Source organism: Macaca thibetana, chromosome 11 (genome assembly GCF_024542745.1).
Source record: "Macaca thibetana thibetana isolate TM-01 chromosome 11, ASM2454274v1, whole genome shotgun sequence".
Classification (NCBI taxonomy): Eukaryota; Metazoa; Chordata; class Mammalia; order Primates; family Cercopithecidae; genus Macaca; species Macaca thibetana.
The window spans coordinates 9538960-9544275 of NC_065588.1; positions in this window are offsets into that span (position 1 = coordinate 9538960).

Below are 5316 nucleotides of genomic sequence, written 5' to 3' on the forward strand. Positions count from 1 at the left end.
CTCAGAGGTGAGTGCTGGATCAGTGCCCCTGGCTTTGAGGATCTCAGGCAGGGTAGGGGCAGTTCTCTCTCGGGGAGGCCTGCAGATTGTCACCCGCCCCGCAATGGGAAGGAAATATGAGAGGTGGAGCTCCAGGTGGATTGGGAGGAGAGGGAGATGGAGTGGGCTTTGGCAAGGTGTGGGGGGATAAGCTTGAGATGCAGAGTGGCAGCAGGCAGGCAACAGCATTTCTGGAGACCACTAGGCACAGGACATGCTGGCCTGTCCTCAGCACAAACAATGCCAGGGCCTGAGCTGCCCTTAGCCTTGAGGACAAGGCCCGGGAACTGGAATGTGGGCTATGCTTTTCTTCACCAAACTGAAGCTTGGCACCCTGAGTGTTGTTTGTACCAACTGCAGTAGGCAGACTGGGAACCAACGCTTCATGAGCACTGACTGTGTGCTGTGCGCTGCGCTGGGTGCTTTCTGTTTGCTTGTTTCATGGAGAGATGTATCTCTGGGGAGAGGGAAATCCCCTGAGAATGCCCCATCTCCTCTAAACCCCCCACCCCAGGTTCTCTAAAAATCCCTCTCCCCTTATGTCACAGAGAACAAAGCTTCACAGGAAAATGCCCTTAGAAGCGGGGGGGATTTAATTCACCCTGAGATGCTAAAGATGGCCATGGAGCCCTCCTTAAGCAGAGGCTTTCAGGAGACCAACAGGGAAGAAGGCAGTACAGGGACCCAGCATGTCTTCAACTTTGGTTAAATAAACCTGTAATCGATTGAGACATGTCGCAGTCACTTTTTGGTTAACAAGGTCAAGCGAGGCCCAAGCACCAAAGTCCACCTGAAGAAGCTGGGTCTATCTACGAACCACTTGTGAGTCACTGTGAACATTTAGAACTGGGGGCTAAAGCTTATTCTAGTTGTTTGTCTGGATGTCAGTGAGGCCACTCCATAGTAGACTCTCCCACCTTTGGTTTAATGGGATGGACAACTTTGGATTAGGACTAAGGAGAGAGATTTGATCTTGGAAGATACCTTAGGCTTCTTGTCTCTTATCTCCCTAGGAGACTGTTGGCTGTCAGTCTCTATACTAGGGGTAAGCCCAAGTGACAGGAACAGTTCTGGAAGCATCTCCTTGAGTTTTCAGGAAAGGTTTCACAGACACAAGAAGAGAACAGGGTGGCAGAGCAGCATCAGATTTGGTTTTCAGTTCGCTTTTCCATCTCCACACGTGTTGGCCAAAATTCACAGGGTCATCTCGCCACATTCCCATGGGTATATTTGGATTACAGATGAGAGCATAAGAAGGTGGGCTGTGGGTTACGTACGGCGGAGTGCTGCTGACTACAGTCCCCGTCACATAAGAAAGCACATCAGATTGCCATAGAGCAAGTTATGTTATTGTTGGAATAACTGAAGTCCATTTTAATTTATTTTTAAAAATCATTCTGAAACTGTGTCCCCCCTACCACATAGTAGTTGAAGGGTACTCTGTTTTCCCTTTTTCTGCCCTAACCAAGAAACACAGCATGCCTCAACTGTTCTGTGACCCCAGCAGCTACACAATTTGCCCTGCAGGCTGGAACCTGAGGTTAGGCTTTGAACATTCCCAGACACCTACAAAGGTGTTTAGGTTGTTGCCCCAAACACTGAGAGGAACTGGCCAGGCCCGGAGCCAAATGCCTTAATCTCTCATCAGCTCCATTCCCTGATCCTCATGCTACAGACCTCGCTAGGTAGCACCTCTTTCCCTAACTGCCTATCTGGAGGATCTGGTGAAACCCAGTTTCTACCTAAGTTCTCATAATAAATGCTTTGAACTGATCACCCTGGTGTCTAGTGCTTCTTTCTTTGGGATTCCAACGGGTCCCATCTTGGGATGGCTTGGGGTACTCCCTTGTGGGAACTCCCCTGATGCCAGATGCCACTGCTGGGGTGACTCCAGCTGTGAATTCACCAGAAAAGAACACAGGAATTACTGACTAGTTCTTTATGCTCCTTCAAAGGTCAGAGCTCAATTTCCTTGCACCTGATTTCTCAACTACAAAATGGTATTTCTAGCACCTCTGTGGAACTTTCCTCCAATATCCTTCTTCCTTTTTTTTTTTTTTTAAAAAAAAAAACCATGCATTTGGCTGCCTGGAATGGAGAATATGTTTTCCACCCTCCCTTGCAGCTAGGTGTGGCCATGTAACTGAGTTCTGACCAAGCAGTGGAAGGCAGAGTCCCATATGGCACTTTCAAGAAGTATTCTTAAAGAACAAAGGCACATCCATTTCTGTCCTGCCTGACTTCTTCATGACTAGAATGAAACATCATGCCTGGGGCTAAACAGTGATCTTAAACCATCAGGAGGAAGTGATATATTAAAAGGTGGAAGAGCCAAAAGATAGACAGAACCTAGATGACTTATGCTAGCAGAGCTATTCATCATTTTGCATAGTTTGCCTTCAGACTTTGTTCGTAAGGGGGCAAGGGAGTGTGAGTTTTCTATCACAGGCAAACCCAATCCTGATGGATTGACTTAGTCTCTCAACATTGCTGTGAGGATTTAAGGAGATAATATAAAATCCTTAGCACTTTTTCTGGCATGAAGTCAGAGGGCAACTTTTTTTTTTCCTCAAAAGTAATGAAATATTAAGGCTACTGAAACTTGGTTCTGAGAACACTGAAAGATACGGAAAGACCACAGAACCTGTTTCCACATTGGCCAGAATGGACTGACATTACATCTTCGAAGTTGGTCATAATCAGAATGTTTTTCACGGCTTCTAAATTGTATGCACTATTGGATAAAACTGGAACAGTACTGACTCCATGTTAGAGAAAAGCTTGTTTGCTTGAATATAGTTACTGCTTTTCTTGAGACTATAGATTATTCATTAAAGACAGCCTCAGAAATACAGGATCTTCAGCAGAGATAAAAGAAAATACACTGACAACTCTGGGAATGGGCTGAGTGGCTTGATAAGAATAGCCTGATGGTACCTGCAGAAGGTCATACAACATTGACCAAGAAAACAGCGATTACCTGCCTGCCTGCCTGAGACTGCACATGTTTCACAAGAATGCTTTGATCAGCCAGGTACAGTGATTCAGACTGGTATTCCCAAAACTTCAGGAGGCTGCGGTAGGAGGATTGCTTGAGACCAGGAGGATGAAACCAGCCTGTGCAAAAAAGCAAGACCCTGCCTCTACAAAAACTAAAATAATAATAACAATTAATAATAATAATAGCTAGGTATGGTGGTACATGCCTGTCATCTTATCTACTCAGGAGGATCACTTGAGTCCAGGAGGTCAAGGCTGCACTGAGCCAAGATAAAATCACTGCACTCCAGCCTGGGTGACAAAGTGAGACCCTGTGTCTAAAAACAGAGAGAGAAAAAGAAGCTAAGGCTGTTTTCAGGTTAGGTCAGGCTTAGTAACAAAACCTTTTTGTGAAATGCTTCGATCATTGTTTGCACTGCTCCTAATTTCCCTTAAAACCTCCCGGATCAGAGAGGTGGTCTTTGAAGATGAGTTCACAGTCTCCCTTGAGTTTTTGGCTTCCTGAACATAGCTAACTTTCCCTTTCACCAACATTTGTCTCTAGACTTTTGGCTTTCAAGCAACAAGTGGCCTAGATCTGGGTTTGGTTACAAAGTTGGGCAAGCCCAGCCAGAAGCCGTGTGCTCTGGGCTGTTTGCACCCTGTCAGCTCCCAACAGACAAAGCAATTGGTCACAGCATCATACCAGGGTTAACTCATCCATGTTGTTGGGACGACTTCCTGGTTCCCAAGAGGTGGAGCAATTGATGGCGCCAGCAGGTCAGGGCTAACTCACCGACATTACCAGAGGTTAGCAGCAAATGTTCCGTGGCACTGGCTACTCATGGCAGAAGGGAACTGCAGAGACCGCCCCAAAGTCTGCCAAAGAGAGGCTGCCAAAACTCTTTCTGCTTCAGGGAAACTTCCTCCTTTCCCCCAATCAGTGCTGACTGCCTACTTTCGCTTTTAGTTGGTGAAAGGAAACTAGCTTTTTTTTTTGAGATGGAGTCTTGCTCTGTCGCCCAGGCTGGAGTGCAGTGGTGTGCTCTCGGCTCACTGCAAGCTCCACCTCCCGGGATCACGCCATTCTCCTGCCTCAGCCTGCCGAGTAGCTGGGACTTCAGGCACCTGCCACCATGCCTGGTTCATTTTTTTTGTATTTTTGATAGAGACGGGGTTTCACCGTGTTAGCCAGGATGGTCTCCATTTCCTGACCTTGTGATCCGTCCGCCTCAGCCTCCCAAAGTGCTGGGAAACTAACTTTTTGGATGAGCTGGTGAGCTCTATAACCAGGTAAGTCTACTGGGGTGCAAAGTAGTAGTCCACTTTCTTTACCATTTGGGCCTGTGGACCATTTGTGGTACCACTGGTTGAAGAAATGACTCATAGTGACTCCACACCAGTCTCTTCCTTTGTGAAAGCTTGGGTGTGAAAAGTGCTTCATTTGTTTTGGTTGTGTTTTGTTTGTATCCACCGTGGGAGGTTTTTTCATCAATGCCCTCTCAGAGCCCACTGTGGTTCACATTGACTGGCTGGCCAGCCTACAGTAATAACCCTATGACAAAAAAGATAATCTACTGCAACACAGTGTGGCCAATGGATGTGATACATGAGGAAGATAGGTGGCCATGACATGGTTCTTTGAATTTAATGTTAAATGCTTGAACATTTCTATCTGAGATCAGGAAATTGGGACTGCATGTCTTATATTCAAGCTTTTATGTTGGTACTTAATAAGCATGCTTCCCAGAAAGGTTGCTAGCTGATAGTGCAAATAGGACCAAATCAGGTAAAATCTCCTCACTCTCCATCACCTGACGAGGAACAGAAGGAGATAGGATAATCTTGTCAACTATAAACCCTCCACAGCCAAATGATGCCGAGGCTTTGCAGGTGCCTGTCCCGTTGCAGCCTGCTCTGGTGCCTGTGCAGGCTCCCACGGAGGCCCCAGCTGCAGCACCAGCACAGTATCCTGAGTTGCCCCACCTCTGCCCCCTCTACCAGAGGATTATCCAGAAAATCCAGACATACAGGGTGTGGTGGCCCCTCCTCATTTTAAAGGTAGCCAAGAAATAGGCTCCCCTTTTAAGACCTGACAGGGCAACTAAATTTGGCCAGAGCATACACCCTCATGGGGCAGAACAATTTCTGTTATGCCAGTTCCCTGCTGGAGGATTAAACGCACAGGGCCATGCTCCCGGACTATTTTGGTTGTTCACCATTTTCTATCTTTGACTAAATAAATTGAAAAAAATTCAAGTCCATCCTATAAGGATGATCCATAGGAGATGACTGAAA